An 18642-nucleotide genomic window follows, 5' to 3' on the forward strand; every position below is an offset into this window, starting at 1 on the left:
TAGTCTCCAAAAAACTCACCAAATCACAACATTCGAACTGATTCTAATCATGCGCACATTTAAAATTATATTTCACCACAACCACAAAGAAAAAACCTACCACCACTCATTTATTAAAACCAAAAACCTCTAATAGACAGATTCTAAAAGTTCCCATATCACCAAATGAACTTATTCAGAGAAACAGATTTAATACTCTATCATCAGACTACACAGACATGATGATCATTTTTTAGAAATAGGGACATCACAGCGCACTACACACACTGTAGAAGAGAAAAGAAGAAAAATACGTGTAACACCAGGAGAAGCAGAGGGGGGCGAAGAGTACAAAAAGGAAGGAGGGAGTAACGTATACAAAAGAAAAACAAGCCAATTCGGATTCTGGAATTTTTAATCTATCTCAAAGAGCCTTAAATGCAACTGAACTAGCCCTTTTAAGGAAAGGTTTGAAATACTCCCCCACTCGGAAATGTAACCCCTTCTCAACTTTCACAAACATCAATAAATTTGTAAGAAGAGCTGCCCTCAAAAGATTTTATGCCAGCAACACTAATAAAAATGCTGAGACTGTTACAATACCTTCCGAGTATAAGTATACCGATCTAAAACCCTCTTCCACTTTTTATCCCTCCCACTTCAAATCCAGTCATCTGGATACTTTCGAAAAATTAGTCACTAAAGATTTAAAAAAATATCAGGACTAATAAATGTGATCATTTCAATTTTACCAAGAAAGAAAAAGAAGCTGTAGAAACTCTAAAATATGATGAAAGTATCATTATAAAACCTGCCGATAAGGGAGGAGGGCTAGTCATGCTCCCCATCGATATGTATATGAATGAAGCCCTTTCTCAATTAAGCGACACTTGTGTAATCAAAAAACTTTAATCTGATCCAACCAATAATGTTAAAAACATTTTAATAGATTTTTTAAATAAAAGTCTTAACACAAATATAATAAATAAAAAGGAATACACGTATATGAACATTAAACACCCCACCATACCAGTCATTTACTTTTTTATCTAAAATTCATAAAAATGAGAAAAATCCTCCTGGGCGCCCTATAGTATCTGGCATTAACTCTGTTTTATCCAATCTATCTAAATATTTGGACATTCGTCTTCAACGCTACATATCAAAAATGCGCTCATATCTAAAAGATAGTATGGGCTTTTTAAAAATTTTAAATGATTCTAAATGGCAAAAAATATATATTTTAGTCACCAGTGATGTTCAGTCCCTCTATACCATCATTTCACACAGCCAAGGTTGTGATGCTATAAAAAAAATATTGAAAAAGACAATAGCAACCCTCAAACTCTTATTCATTTTATTCTAGAGGGCCTGGACATTATCTTAAACAATAACTATTTTTGTTTTTTGACTGCTTTTATCTACAGCAAAAGGGCGCCACTACGGACACAAGGGTAGCGCCCAGTTACGCCAACCTCTTTATGGCGGACTGGGAAGATTCATATATTTGGTCAAACTCTAAATGGCATTCACATCTTGTTTTATACCAACGTTATATAGATGACCTATTTTTTATTTGGGAGGGCACAAAAGAAAGTCTAAATAATTTTTTACCTTTTTTAAATGAAAATAATAAAGGGATTAAACTAAATACAGAAGTCAGCACCACAAAAGTTCAATTCCTAGACCTGGAAGTCTATGTGGAAGATAACGAGTTTCACACTCAAACTTTTTTTAAAAAGATTCATACAAACACCTTTATTGATTCCACAAGCTGCCATCATCCCTCATGGTTGAAAGGTATTCCTAAAAGCCAACTCATAAGGCTAAAACGTAACTGTTCTAAAAATGAAGTATTCCGAGAACAAGCATATGGCCTTAAAGAAAAGTTTTTAAAAAAACAATACAAGAAGAATGACATTGATATCTTTGATCACTGAATTAAAAAACTACAACAGAATTCAGCTATTGCAATATCACAATTCTAACTCAAATCACGATATATATCTACCTATTGTTTTAGATTTTAATAAAAAGCGTTTTAAAATAAAAAAAAATCATTAAGAAACATTGGGATTTTTTAAAGGAAGTCCCTTTTTTTAAAAAAAAAAAAACATTTTACCGGATAAACCGGTAAAAATAAATAGTTTTAAGAGGAGCCCCCAACCTAAAAAGGTGTTTGACACAGGATTATACAAAGAAAACAATTCCTAAACCTTTTTCTTTTAATCAACAGAAAGGTTTTTATAAATGTAAAATGTTTAGCATGTAGGAATACTGATAATAAAGACACAAAAATCTTTCATTTTAAATCTGCATACTCACCTCAGAGATATAATATCAATAGCTTTATTACGTGTCATTGAAACATGTTATATATCTCTTAGAGTGCCCTTGCAAATTACAGTATGTCGGGATGACCACCAGATGTTTAAAAACCCGTATAGCTATCCAGAGGCAGGAGGCACAAAATGGCCGCAGGCCGAAAAATGGCGCCATGCCACGTCCAGCACCCGCCACAAAGGGCATCAGCCTACCTGGGCAGGGAGTCATAAACAGACCGGCTCCCCGACAGCGCCCGCGCAAACAGAGCAAATTACCTGAAAGGAGAAGTAGGATCACAACCCAACCTTGTTCCATGGAAAGGCAGAACGTGGGCTACGCTAGGTCCCCACTCCGCACAGTGAGGCGGCCCTGGACATGGGGCTGGGACCAGGGAAATTCCTTGACTCTTCTCCACCCAGCAGAGAGACATGGAGCCCTCAGACGCTAGATCCACCGCGCACATCTCACAGCGGACCTGGACAGAGACTGCATAAAGTGGCCCACCAGAGGCAACGGATGACTCTCTAACCCTCCAGGACTGGCGCTCCCTACCTGTTGACGAACCCTCCACCATCGCCGACCAACCATACCACTCCTGCGGAAACTCTCCGGGCCAGCAAACCAGAGACTCAGGCTGTGGTTATGGATCACTGGGACTTTCACTAGCCAAGGAGGATGGAAGAAGAGACTGGGGATAGGGTGAACATTTCAGTTACAGTCTTGCATTTATTTTATTTTACGCATATTATTTTATTTGACCGATCAGCAAGCCCTGCCTGGATTGCTGGCACTATGTTTTCTATGCATTAAACTACCTATGCCGTGCTGATGGCATCTGGAGGTCAGGGCGATAGGTCCTAGCATAAATAATATCTATACTCCTCTCATAAATAACACTGTCTTACTTCACCTATTAGATTAATGCTCAAAAAGGAACTTCATGTATTATCTTTAGTCTCATACTGAGTTTAGGCTTTTCTATCAGACCTCAGCAGCGTTAACTCTCCAAATGCCATTGCAGAGTGCACCAACTGTTTATAAATCTCTAGTTTCTACGCATTGTTCCTTAAGCTAACAAAAAAAATAAACCCGTATAGCAGAGCGCTGTAGGAATATATCAAATGTTTTTTTAAATCATTCAGTGTCAAAACATTTTTAAATTCATAACAAAGACCCTAAAATGTTTTATGCTATAGAAAAAGTATCTCCCCCATGGAGAGGGGGGAATATTTCTAAAATTTTAGGGAGTACTGAAATGAGCTGGGTTTTTAAACTTGATACCATGGCCCTTAAAGGGCTTAACCCTTTGCGGACACAACTTCTGGAATAAAAGGGAATCATGATGGAATATTTCGGTCATGTGTCCTTAAAGGGTTAATGTTGATTTCGATTTGTTTAATTTTTTTTTATTAAAAGTTTTTGCTCCTCTTTTATCTGTATTAGATTATTTCGTTTTTATGTGCCCTCCTAATATAGCCCTCTTTATTTTATCTTTTTCCTTTGTTATTGTCTGTTATTCCATATATATGTTATTTAATCTTTTGTTCCCTTATCTGAGCTATTACTATTCCTTTTATGTATTTTCATTCTAAGTTCCAGACTACTATGTCTGGAACTACATTTCCCAGCACTCCCTTTTAGCTTGGGAGTATGTGCAGGCAGCATTTACTCTGTAGTAATGCTGGGTAGCTATGGCAACGCGGTCCGTGCCGATCATGTGGTACGGACCGCGGCACCATATTTGTTTTCTTTACTTGCACATTAGGATTGACAGGTTTAACCCCTTAAGACCGCAGGTCGTACTATGCCGTCCTTATTTGGGCGGCTCTAAACGCCGCAGGACGGCATAGTACGTCCTGGGCGGTCTTACCCCCCACGTGGCCGGCGGCACATGGCCGCTGCAGATCGCGGTCGGGGGGCATGCCTGGCCCCCCAGGCAGCCCCCCTGTGCCTGGGGACCGCGGTCTGCAGCTTCCGATCGCAGTGACAGGCTGTCACTGCGATCGGTATTTACCATGTGTCAGCCGATTTTAAAATCGGCTGACACATGGAGCCGCGGCATTTTTAATCTGCAGATCGCGGTCGGGGGACATGCCTGGCCCCCCAGGCAGTCCCCCTGCGGTCAGTGACCGCGATCTGCAGAGTCTGATCGCAGGGAGAGGCTGTCTCTGCGATCTGAATGCAGAGACAGCCTCTCCCTGCGATCTGATCGCAGTGACAGCCTGTCACTGCGATCAGAGTTACTATGTGTCAGCCTATTGGCTGACCCATAGTAACTCCAGGCAGGATCCCCCTGCAGATCACGGTGGGGGGCATGCCTGGCCACCCAGGCACTCCCCCTGTGGCCAATTACCGTGATCTGCAGGAGGTGATCACAGTGACAGCCTGTCACTGTGATCACTGATCCTGTGTGTCAGCCAGTGATGTAAAATCACTGGCTGACACTGTCTCTGCCCCTCTCCTGTAATAAAAATAAAATATTAGTTAAAAAAATAAATAAATTACAGTTACACATCAAATATACTTAGATCATTTATATATATATATTATATATATGATCTAAGTATATATATATATATATATATATATATATATATACACACACACTAAGTGTATTTTAATATTTATATATATATATATATAATTATATATATATTAATATCAAAATACACGTAGAAGGATATTGATTAAATATATACATAATTATAATTATATATATTTTATAATAAAAAATATATAAATACGTTAAAAAAAATAAATTAAAAAATTAAAAAAATAATTAAAAATATATATATGTGTGTAATTTCGTTCTAACTGTATTTTGATATTAATATATATATATTGATATCAAAATACACGTAGAACGAAATAATATATATGTATATACCTAAGTATATACGTATACATCACTATATGTATACCTATATATAAATAAAAATAATTGTAAAAATATTATATACATATATATATACATATATATATCCACACACGTGGATATATAATAATTTTACATATATATTTATGTAATAATTTTACATAATTAGGTATCCTAATTAATTACAATTAGCGGGACCTGCCTAACAACCCAGGCCGAAAGTATAGGGAATTTAATTTGCTAGCACTATATTTAACCCTATAACTTTCCAAGACACTATAAAACCTGTACATGGGGGGTACTGTTTTACTCGGGAGACATCGCTGAACACAAATATTTGTGTTTCAAACCCGTAAAATGTATTACAACAATGATATCGTCAGGGAAAGTGAAATTAATTGCATTTTTCGCACACAAACGGCACTTACACTGACGATATTTTTGCTGTAATACTTTTTACTGTTTTGAAACACAAATATTTGTGTTCAGCAAAGTCTCCTGAGTATAACATTACCCCTCGTGTACAGGTTTTAGGGTGTTTTCAAAAGTTACAGAGTCAAACATAAGGCTTGCGTTTCAGTTTTTTCACAATGAAATTCGCCAGATTGGTTACGTTGGCTTTGAGACCGTTTAGTAGCCCAGAAATAAGAATTACCTCCATAATGGCATACCATTTGCAAAAGTAGACAACCCAAGGTATTGGAAATGGGGTATGTTCAGTCTTTTTTAGTAGCCACTTAGTCACAAACACTGGCCAAAATTGGCTTTCAAATTCGTTTTTTGCATTTTTCACACACAAACAAATATTAACGTTAACTTTGGCTAGTGTTTGTGACCAAGTGGCTACTAAAAAAGACTGGACATACCCCATTTGCAATACCTTGGGTTGTCTACTTTTGCAAATGGTATGCCATCATGGGGGTAATTCTCATTCCTGGGCTACCATACAGTCTCAAAGGCAACGTAACCAAACTGGCAAATTTCAATGTGAAAAAACTGAAAAGTGTAACATGCTTTATTTGATCCTGTAACTTCCCAAAACACCATAAAACCTGTACATAGGGGGTACTGTTTTACACGTGAGACATCGCTGAATACAAATATGTGTATTTTATTGCAGTAAAAGCAAACAGTATTTTGACATTCACAGTTAGAATGTCACATAGAACTAAGAAAATTTTTAAAAATCTTATTTTCTCTCATTTTTTTATATTGTATTCATATTAAGTTATGTTCCATACCTAAATATTTGATGTTAAATGAAAGCCCTGTTTCCCCTGAATAAAATGATATATAATAAGTGTGGGTGCATTTAATATGAAAGAGGTGAATTACGGTTGGACAGACATATAGCGCAAATGCCAGGTTTTGTTTACGTTTTTTTTGGATCACAACTTGTACATTTGGCTGCGGTCTTAAGGGGTTAAGGCACTTATGCCCACTAAAAAAAAAACTGTTTTTTGTTTTTACTGAATCCTCCTCATTCCCTATTCTAACTAGACTAAGGTTTAAGTGCATTATTTGTAATTCTTTACAAGAATTTGTAATATTTGTAATAGTGCTCAATTTAGAATTCTGATGCTTGCTTTCAAATCTCTGCATAATACTGCTCCTACCTACCTATCTTGCCTAATACACAAGTATGTCCCATCTAGGCCTCTGCTGAAGACCTACGTCTATCCTCTTTCCGTACTCCTCTGATGCTCACCTTCAAGACTTCTCTAGGGCTGCACCGTTCCTGTGGAACTTCCTTCCCCATCTCTGTTAGTTGCTCACCAGTCTCCACTCCTTCAAAAATCATTAAAACTAACTTCTTCACGAAAGCATATTAAACTGTTAATAGCTCCCAATTGATTCCTCTCCTGCATTAAGAAACACAGTAAGTCTTCAGTGAATACTATTCTACCAATCTACTTCTCTATTACTACCCTTACCTTTTGTGCCACTTTACCCCACACCTTCTAGCATTTAAGCTCATTGAGCAGGGCCCTCAACCATTATGTTCCTGTACGTCCAACTTTTCTGGTTATAATGACACATTTGTTAGTCCACCCATTGTAAAGCACTGTGGAATTTGTTGGTGCTATATAAATAATAATAATAATTTAGTTATTTTTATATAGACTCTCTACAAAACATGTAAGCACAAGGACATAGTTAAAGAATATGTTAACTGTATTCTGACTAAAAATAAGAAGTCAAATCAAATTTTACTAAGCATTTCTTGAAGTTCCATTCTAATAACCCTAAATGGCCTTTTCAGCAGGTTTGTGATATATTATTACCAAAAACAAAAAGGAAAGTTATTGATTGGTTCCTTTCCCAGAAACCTTTTTCTGAATCTTTACAGGGTTGTAAATCATAAACACTAAATAGCCATTATGTTATCAAAACATAGTTTGTTTACAGAGATAGAATTGTGGAGACAACCAATATCTTCTTATTTAAGAATACATTATGTTGGGGCGGAGCCTGACTACAGAGCAGACCAGACGTGTGCTGCATGAGCTCCTGTGTCTGGCACACCAAACTCGACGGAAAAAACGATTTAAAAACCTGCAGAGCTGCAAAACCTTACCCAGCTTGTTCCTGACATGCCGGCGGTCTCGGGGATACCTCTCGCGGGCCTCTCCTCCGCTGGCAAACCCAACTCGAGGCTTTGCGGCCTACCAGTAACTGGGCCAAGGAGAGACGGCCGCTCTCCCACAGCCCTAACTGGAGGTGACACTCGACTAAAGAGCCCCCCCCCCTTTGGACCAGTGGGGGGTCATCCCGGTCCTACCCGGCAAGTGCGGAGTACGCAGGCGGTGGACAACTACCACATGGAACAACAGGCTGACTCAGACCACCAGCAGCCAGGATCCCACGGGGTGCCCAAGATGGCGGACACACACGCCTCGCACACAGCAACGAGCCAAGTGGAGCGAACACTCCAACGCATTGACAAGCTATTTGCCCGGTTTTGGGCCCAGCTGGAGAAGCGAGCACAACTCACACAGCGACCAAGTCAAGGGGGAACCCAGAGGGGCCCAAGCACTAACACTGAAGGCTCCCAAACGGGTGCAAATCCTACCCTGCAAACCACCAAGTCCAGGACTGGCCCACGCAAGCCGAGGACCACAGGGGTGCATACCCCGCAGCGAACATCAAGAGGGTGTAAAAAAATCCGCCGCAAGCGACGAACATGCAACAGATCCCTCCACCACCCACGTGGCAAACAGGACTCGGACCTTCTGGGACATAGGGCCTGGAGCCCGAAGTCGCCAGTCCTTTACCCGGCCCGCAGTCAACAAGAGGGTGAGTGCTGCCCCTACCGCACCTCGACCCTGGAGAAGCCAAAAGCCTGCAGCAAAAGCATACCTGAAATGGGCATCGGCTAAATCAAACACCGGACTGCTTACTTGGGGCGGATGGCCGCCGGCTGGACTGGACACTGAGAGCCACACAGCGCCTATAGAACTCAGTGATCGCCCCCCCTTTTTTGCCTCCTATGTGCTGTGCAGTATGCCAACAACCCTTTACTGTCTTGCTTACATGTGTATTAACGGTTAGTCAGCCACACTGCAACCTTAGGCATCTTCCCACGTATTGTTGCAGCCTCAGAATATACGCCTAGACCCACTGTTTAGCATTTTGCAAATAAGCACTTGCCTCTTATAACAGATACCCTAGCAAAAGTATTTTAGCATGGTTAGACATCGCCTGTATAAATGCACCCTGACAACATAACTATCTGGTATAGCTTGCTGTATAAATAATGAAAAATTTACCCTCCTAGCCTGTTAATTTGATAGGAAGACGTACCAACCCAACATGTTACTAGTCATGTCAATTCACTCATTGTACTCATGATTTTTGCTATTGTGTGTCGCTTTAATTAACAACCTGACATAATCTACATTATATTAACATATAAAAATGTGCCGACAATCCTACTGCTTCAATTGTTACGCTTGAAAATGTGCTTGAGGAATGCTGTTGGGGCACCAAGAGCTTGTATGTTATGCTATTCAAAGCACAATAAAAATACAGAATAAAAAAAAAAAAAAAAGAATATATTATGTTTAATTAGTTTTTATTAAAGATAAACTATGGTAGCATCATTAAACATAGTTTATTACAATTCATTTTTTTATTAAATCAATTATGATTACAAGTCTCTTCTTGTAGAGATTGTATTACATGTTGTGGTTTATAAATTATGTTCTAACTTGTGGATATAATTCATAGTAATTGGAAATAGACGAGTTAGCTGTTTATTTACCTTTTTTGTTGTTCATTTTTTTGTTTTTCTTTACATATATTGTACACCTTGTTAAATTTAAAGGACCAGTTTAGGCACTATTACCACTACAGTTTGCTATAGTAGTTTTGATGCTACACCCCTGGTAAGAGTCAAACTGTTTTCAAACATGTACTTTGGTACCCACTGCCCCCACAGTCTGGCCATCTTCTCTGATATATCTAAAGCTGCTGTACTTCCTCAACAGAGTTCATCCCTATCTGGACTTAATTTATTGACTAAACGTTTCAGCTAATGCTCTCAGACAATGATTTACATCCAAACAAGGATGGAATTGATGTCACTAATGCAGAAGTAGGAACTTCAACATCCAAGATTTCTGAAAAGATCACACTTTAAGCAAATATATGAGTGTATTCAAAATATATAGGTAAATCATTTGCTAGTTAAAGATGAAGGAGCTAAATTGTGCCTATACATAAAGATATACAAATAGCAAATGATTAAAAGAAAACATAGGAGAGCTACTAGTAACAGTAAAGTAATTTGTTAGCAAACATTTTAAACTTAAAACTAATTAATTATATTTTTTACTTTATTCGGCACCTGATGTTTAGTGTGCTGACATATTAAAGGACCACTCTAGGCACCCAGACCACTTCAGCTTAATGAGGTGGTCTGGGTGCCAGGTCCTTCTAGGGTTAACCCATTTTTTCATAAACATAGCAGTTTCAGAGAAACTGCTATGTTTATGAATGGGTTAAGCCTTCCCCCTATGTCCTCTAGTGGCTGTCTCACTGACAGCCGCTAGAGGCGCTTGCGTGATTCTCACTGTGAAAATCACAGTGAGAGCACGCAAGCGTCCATAGGAAAGCATTATGAATGCTTTCCTATGTGACCGCTGAATGCGCGCGCAGCTCTTGCCGCGCGTGCGCATTCAGCCGACGGGGAGGAGAAGAGGAGGATCGGAGGAGGAGAGCAGGAGGAGATCTCTCCGCCCAGCGCTGGAAAAAGGTAAGATTTAAACCCTTTCCCCTTTCCAGAGCCGGGCGGGAGGGGGTCCCTGAGGGTGGGGGCACCCTCAGGGCACTCTAGTGCCAGGAAAACGAGTATGTTTTCCTGGCACTAGAGTGGTCCTTTAAGCCTATATATGATCGTAAGCAGTGGATAAAGATATAAACTTGCCATATTTTTGGAATTGGTTTCCAATCTTCCCTGACATTTCTTTTATTAAAACAGTCTCGGCTTCTGCAATTTCTTTAAAGGAAAACTCCAGTGCCAGGAAACCAATCCGTTTTCCTGGCACTGCAGGTTCCCTCTCCCTTCCACCCCCCAATCCCCAGTTGCTGAAGGGGTAAAGACTGATCCCGCCCACCGGCCAAGGAGACCTAATGCGCATGCGCGGCAGATTTTCAATGCTTTCCTATGGGGAATTGAGCGACGCTGGAGGTCCTCACACAGTGTGAGGACGTCCAGCGATGCTCTAGAAAAATCTTTGCTATGAGTCAGGAAGTTCCCTCTATTGGCTGTCAGATAGACAGCCACTAGAGGTGGAGTTAGCCCTGCAAGGTAATTATTGCAGTTTATAAAAAACTGCAATAATTACACTTGCAGGGTTGAGAGTAGTGGGAGTTGGCACCCAGACCACTCCAATGGGCAGAAGTGGTCTGGGTGCCTGGAGTGTCCCTTTAAGATTATCCTATATCACAGACTGCATGTCCAGTGAGATTGTAAATGTCAGAATTGTATACCCTAACACACAAACCTGATACAGAACAAAAGAGATGATAAATCGAATCATCAGTCCTTAAGGGACACTCCAGGCACCCAGACCACTTCTGCCCATTGGAGTGGTCTGGGTGCCAACTCTCACCACCCTTAACAACTGCAAGTGTAATTATTGCAGTTTTTACAAAACTGCAATAATTACCTTGCAGGGTTAAGTACTCCTCTAGTGGCTGTCTATCAGACAGCCACTGGAGGGACTTACGTGTTCTTAGAACACGAAAAGTGTTTTAAACAACGCTGGACATTGTTGCAACGGCATTCTCATGTGGTAATGGGAATGCCTCCGATCACTCACCTCCTCCTGCGACGCCTACTGGCCTCACTGACAGGCACTCCTGCCCTCACACAGTGGCCGGTCTGTAATCATTAGAGACACTGGCCGCTCCTAATAAGAACCTTTTAAATTTCTTAATTAACCCTTTTAGTGCCTAACTACTGGGAATGTGTGTGTGATGTCACAAACACACGTTCACTGTCACATTTCTGGTATTGTTTCTTGTGTATTTTGACCTTGGCTTTCTTACTGACTATTCTGATCTCTGTGTCCCTTAAACTTTGCCTTGGCTCCTGACTATTCTGACTTCTATATTCCTTGGCCCTTGGCTTACCTACCGTTTACATATACTCTGTATTCCTGACCTCAGCCTGTCTTGTACTTTTCTTTTTATACGTTAAATCTGGACGTTCTAAGGCCTATTAATACGCCTTAGGGTTTTCTTTATTTTTACTTAAGTTGGGCATATTAGTGTATCCTGACAGCCCGAATGTATGCGGACGAAAAAAACATTTGTTTTTATCTGAACTGAATTTTGTCCATTGACTCGTCTGTTTTGAGATTAAATTCGGACATTATTTTTGTTTCGTAGAACCCATTTGGTCATTCGGCTCACTCTCCCATCCCATGCCCCTATGCTGAAAAAATATATTAAAAAAAAAAGTCAAATACTTAATTTGAATTCACGAATGGCTCATTAGTTTGGTGCTTGAACTGTCATTTGGTTTACTGCCTTCATACCTGTAATAATAAATATATGAGAGTGAGCAGTACTAATGAATGAGCACCGAACAATGGAGCCATTTGTGCATTCAGATGACTAATTTGGCAGTTTGTAAGGCATACAGTAACAGACAGTACACTGTCTGTCTGTAATTCAAAAGGCCGGTGCGCATTTGTTAGTTCGGCTTACTCCCATCAGTTATGATGGCAGTGAGCATAAAAGAACAAAGGAGCACCGAAAGAATTAGCCATTCGGACATTCGGATGACGTACATGGCCTTTTGCATTACAGGCAGTGTAATAGAAAAAGCCAAACGCAGCTTGCAAATAAACAACAAAACAAATAAGCAAATGGCACATGGAAGAATTTCATTCAGCACCCGTTTGCTTGTTTGTTCAACTCGATATTCGGTTATTCATATTTGGACTAATGGACAAAAATGCAGATTTTCGTTCGAAAATCAATTTGCACAAATACAAATGCCCAAGTATAATATTTATTAAAAGGAATAACATATAAATAAACAAACAATAGAATAGTTCTACACATTATCCCCTATGTAGGGTTTCTTCAGGGACTGCTATTTAAAAAGACACATTTAATAAATAATTCAAAAAAAGTGCCATCTACCAGTTAAGTATATATTGATTGGTGGCTGGTTTAACATTATATGATATTTGTTTATGTATCTATATACTTTTGTAGTATTTTTTCCCCCAGTGTTTGTATCCAGTTTTGTGGATAATATTGTGTATTAGTAAAAGGAATATCTTAGACAGACTAGACAAGGTCTGGAGTATAGAGAGACAACAAAGTGAGGAAACAGAGCCAAGGTTGGGATAATAAATAATCAGAGTAGTCAGGATAAGCCAAAGTCAAAACCAGATATGCAAACAAAGCAAGGACGCACTCTCAAGAACTACAGTCACAACAGGACGTTGCAGCAAGGGAGAAGGGGGATTTTTTCAGGTACAAGACACTCCCTATTGCACGGTGTCACTTTCCAGCCCCAAAACATATGGAAATTAACACTGGAATGACGCAATAGAAACCAACATGCTAGAGTGATGCAGGGCACCCACTTCTTTAAAGGTATTGCAGTGTTAGCAACCAGCACCAGAATTTATGCAGAAATTATGCATAGTAGAGGCTTAATTTTTAGAGTTGAATCTTGCATCAATCGATGCAGGTAGGATGCACGGCCAGAGAATGAGAACACCAAGGGGGTGCCACTGGGACAGGTACTGTGACAGTACTGAGTGCTCTTCCTGTTGTCCTGGGGACCCAGTAGCTGGCCATGATTTAAAGAAGGGATGCTCGAAAGGTAGAGCCCTAGCTGTTGCAGAACTACAACTCCCATTATGCTCTAGAAGTGTTAAGGCAGTCAGAGAATCATTGAAGTTGTAGCGCTGAGATCTACCATTTTGGCACCCAAGATTTAACCTTATTCTTACCTGTGCACAATTGTGTCTGTGAAATAGCCTAACTAACCTGTGCTAAAGCAGGAATATCATGAAACTCTCTCCTTATAACTCCTGGGGATTTAAAAAACCATCTCAAATAAATTGTGTTTGTATTGACTAAGAAAGAAGGCAGCTTTCAGCCACCTGACAATAACAATACAAATAATAATCATCATAATAATCTATTTTTATCACATATCTCTAGCGAGGGACCCTATTCAATTTCATGTGGTACTCTGGAACAAATTACCCAGGTTTTTTAAAAAGGTACATATTTTCACTTTATCACAGTTTTTTCACATTTATGGTGCGTTAGGATATGGATATTTAGTATCATGTATTATTATTTTTCCTTTTCCCCTTTTTTTTCCATAATAAAGGTTCTTACCATGTTTATGTAACTTTTACATTAGGAAGTATTTGTGAATGAGAGTGGGTCCCACCCACCGCTAGTGAGTGGGTCTCCACCCCATTCTTTCATTTGTTCCATATATGTACTTTGGGGTTAAGCCCCTAAACCCCTGTAACCTTTCTGAGGTACTGGTGTCGGCCTGTCCAGCACCACAACCTCTTCATTTGTTTCCAATTTTAAGGTATCAGCATTACCCAGCTAAATTATTTAAATTTAATTTTTAAAACTTAAGATCAAAATCCCTAGGTGCCTAAGGTAGAACAGGTACTGTCGGTTGGTGTGTTAACCCACTAAACTATCTCTATCTTTACATAACAAGCATTGTAATTAGCGTCATTAAGAGGTTAAACTGTTATTATTGTTTAAAATAAAATAAATTACAAAATCACTACATATAGTGTATGGCGATATGTCTTAGTAGGTTAGATACAGTAATGTCCCAGAAATCAGTTCACACTCGTGGTGACTTAATTTGGTATTCAAAAAAATCCATATTCTCTAATGATGTAACCAGCAAAAGAACCCTCCAGATAGGTCTGTCCAAAACTGGATTCCACATACAACTGCGGTATAATATTACTGTATTCATGATGCATCAATATGACTGATTCCATAATTCATGCAATAAAGTTTATTATAGATTTTGCTCTCCTGTTCAGATAATTACATTTATTTCAGCTCTTAGCATTTTACAGAAAGTCAATAAATACGCGAAATCACATTTATTTTAAAACAAGCAAACAAACATGAGAGTAAATTAACTGCAGACAGAGAGAGGGCAATGCTGGCGTTGACGTTGCCACCCTATCAAAGAAAGCCGTTTCACAGTCCTATGATTTTTTTTATTATTACAGTTTCAAATTGTGCCAGTTTAACTACTGTAAAATGATTAAAAGGACTCCAAGCATGCACAAGTTAGCATTTAATTATAAAACTCAGACAAAAATCTATAAAAACAAGTCAATCAGGCATCGTTCAACATTTGCTTGTATAAGACTGGTATCATTTCTCTTTCAATAAGTACATTAAGAAATCTGCCGCATGCTGTGTTAGAGGAAGAAAATTATATTTGTTTAGCAGATGAAAGCGATGCTGAGTACAGGAAATTGAGTTTTAGGAAATATGTATGTCAGAGACTATTTTCCAACTACTCCGTAGATCAATTAGTTTTAAATAGGGGGTGCTGGATTCCTGCTTTAACTTTCAAAGGGGTCAAAGGTGTTGGTGCATGCGCAGTTAACCCCAGAAATCGGGTCGTCGGGACTTTCTTTCTAACCTGCATAGTTAAGTTGAAGGAAAACTTCTGTTTCTTAGAGAGATTTCAGTGCATGGCTTGTATGGATGTAGCGGGGAATGTGATGTGAATAAGAATAACGGAGCTTACCCCAAATACTCCCAATAACGACAGACACCGAAATTGGATGAAACAGGCCACAACATTTATTAAAACATAAAACTGTAGGACTCATCCAACATTTATTAAACTTTATCATTCAATTATAACCAGAAATACCTACATAAATAATCCATAACTTAACAGATAATTATTAGTACCTAGTGCTCTACAGACTTTAGCTTACATAAACGTCCTTGCCAATGAAAGGGACCACGTGCCTATGCACCAACTTGCCTACAGGGTTCTATTCCTTTCAATGCTTACCACCAGCTGGCTTCTAGCTCAGTGGGCACGTCCAAGTCGATAACTTAAAAGTTTACCCTACAGAGCAGGGGAGGTTGAGACCTAACCCTGTCTATATCCTGACACTCAATGTAATAGCCCCCAAAACCTATTGGCAGGGACACGCCCCCTGCTAGCTGTGACATGAACTAACAACAAACAGAAAAGAGGGTGGATGGTAGAGAAGTTGTTTGCTGGCCCGACTCCCAAGAGGCACGGAGGTAAGATGATCCATACACCACTCCCACGCACATAGCTACTCCCATACACACATACAACCAATCACAAGCATCCATCCCCACACTCATACATGTGCCCTTGTCCGCTTAGCTGTGCAATCTCCCCAGGGCCTTAACATGCAGTGTTATTCACTAAAGTAAGAATTCAAAGTTAATTTCAAATTAAAAAGCCAGAGTAGCCGTACTAAAGGAATAGCTCACTTAGATAATGTTTCCAGATCAGCTACATTGACCTTAAATTTGAAACTCATTTTACTGAATAAACATGACTGTGTTATATAGACCTCCCATGCGCTTGCATAGAATACATCATGTCTTATAAATGCTTGTCATATTGCACCATTGTTTAAATACAGCATTTGTGGGGTTAATAAAGTTAAATATCTTCTGTTTCTGTGAATAAATTTAGATGTAATCAGGGAACTTTATATAAGACCTGTGTAATGCAATATGATTTTTTTTACTAAACCTTTAGCAGTTTAAGCAATATATCCAAGACTTTAAAAAAACGAAAAAGAATGTAGCCCCATGTAGCTAGAGCGCAGCTAAGCAGAAAAAGGCCTTGACAGGGGTTAGGAGGCGGGCTTAGGAGGAAGTAAGCGAGGGTTGGAATTATGGGTAAGTGGGATTGGCTATTTAAATGAGCAGCCATTTTAGGTGAGTCATTCTAACTTCCTACCTGGTCGAGTTTGTGTTCGCCTCGGGGAGCGCGGACTTTGCTTGGTCGGATTTCTTTTGTCTCCTCTGCAGGAACAATGGACGACGTGGAGCGTTTGCTGGAAGGGATCAGGTCGGCAGCACGGCATCAAGGTGTGGACTGGCTACGGGCACAGCTTGGCCCTGCCCTGGCGGAGGCGGCGGATCGGGACGGCGATGGCGGGAGACCGGTCCGGGCCCGGAGGCCCCCGAGGAGGCTAAGCCCGGGCGCGGGGCCCGGTGAAGTGGTACCCGGTAGCAGTGGAGTTCCAGTTCCGACCGGCAGCAGGCCCGGGAGCCGCGTGGTCGAGGCCTTGCCTCCCCGTGTGCGGACGGAGCCTCGGATGTGCACTAGGCGGCAAAGGGATATCGTGGACGGGGGCGCGGCTGCTAGCAGGTCGGAGGCGGCCGGGCGGCCCCCTGGTGCTTCGAGACCCACGGAGGGGAGGCCCAGGAGGGCTTCCCCCCCTTCGGACAGCGGAGACGATGAGGAGGCTGGATCCGGGAGACCGCATGGCAGGCATCAGGCAAGTGCAGAGGGCTCAGGTCGGGGCCCTCTTGGCGGGAAGGTTGTTCGGGGGAGCTCTGCCACTGGGGGGGGCGGGAGTAAGCCGGTTGGGGGTACACAGGCCTTAGTGGGAAAGGGGGAGGGCCCTGGGGCCCCGAAGAGAAAATGTGGCTCTAAAGGAGTAAGTTCTAAGGGTGGTAGGGGTTCCCGGGAGGGGGCCAGGTCAGACAGAGGGTCTCCCGTAGGGGTGGTGGGTAGTTCGGGGCCATCGGGGTCTGGCAAGCAAGGGGTCAGAGGTAAGGGGGTGGGGGAGGGGGTTTCGGAGGTAGCTAGGCAAGGGCGTAGGGTAGGCCGGGAGTCGGGTCTTTCCGTAGTGGAGGGGCGCAGGGGGGGCCCGGGTTCCAGGAGTAGTAGTGACAGTCCCTCGCCCGTTAGATCTCTGGGGTCCCGGGATGCTCGGGGGCGGTCGGGTCGGCACTGCTCCCCCTCGGATAGCTCAGCAGGGGAAGGTGCGGCAGCCCCTCGGTATGGACAGCAGGGGCGGCTTGCTGGTAGAGACGGGAGGAGTCGTAGCCCCAGGGGTTCCCGGGTGCCACGTGGTGGTAGAGGTCAGCGGGAGGCTTCGGTGCAGAGCAGGCGCTCCCGGGGTCGGGACGGGAGGGGAGTGGATGTTCGTTACCCCCTACCCAGGACTTCTTCTCCTTGTCCTAGATTTCGGAGCCGTTCTGCTTCCTCACAGGCTGGGCACCGGGTGGGCTCCCCGGTCGGCGTGATGGCGGCGGAAGTTCCTCTTCCCGGACGTCAGGCGATCTGTACTGCAGCCCCCACCGCTCCGGTGTCGGGGGGCTTGGCCGGTGAGTCCAGTGGGTCACTACACTCTAGCGCACTAGTTACCACACTTCAGGCACTACTCCACTCATTGGGGGCGGGGGGTGACACTAGCGGCGTTGGTCAGGTGTGGGCTCCGGGTGCAGCGGCTTCAGGTTCTCGGATCCGGGATTCCGCGGGGCCTAGTTCGGGCGGGGATTTGGTGGTGCCGCAGGACGTAGGGGAGGTTGGGAGCGAAAGGGCTGAGTTGTCCGGGGGTATCCCCGACGCGGCTAGGCAGCACGCGTACGTATCTTTTGCGGGCCCACTGGAGGTCCATTTGAAACAGGACGTGAAGGATAAGATTTCGAAGGGCGAGTTCTGTGAGATTTTCTCCCTCCTCCCGTTAGAGGACTTCATTGACCTCAAGGAGGAGGATAAGAAGGATGAGAAAAAGGAGGAGGAGGAGAAGAGGAAGCGGTACCGCAAGATACCGAAGTCCTTCGGTAATTGGTTGCGGGCTTTTTGTGTGCTGGCTAGCGTGCTCGGCGAGAAATCGCCGGGGTTGTGCTCGTCTTTGTTCTGCTATTTGGATGGCATTTGGGAGGCGTACCGGACTTACGGGGGGTTG

Source organism: Pelobates fuscus, chromosome 7 (genome assembly GCF_036172605.1).
Source record: "Pelobates fuscus isolate aPelFus1 chromosome 7, aPelFus1.pri, whole genome shotgun sequence".
In the NCBI taxonomy this organism is placed as follows: Eukaryota; Metazoa; Chordata; class Amphibia; order Anura; family Pelobatidae; genus Pelobates; species Pelobates fuscus.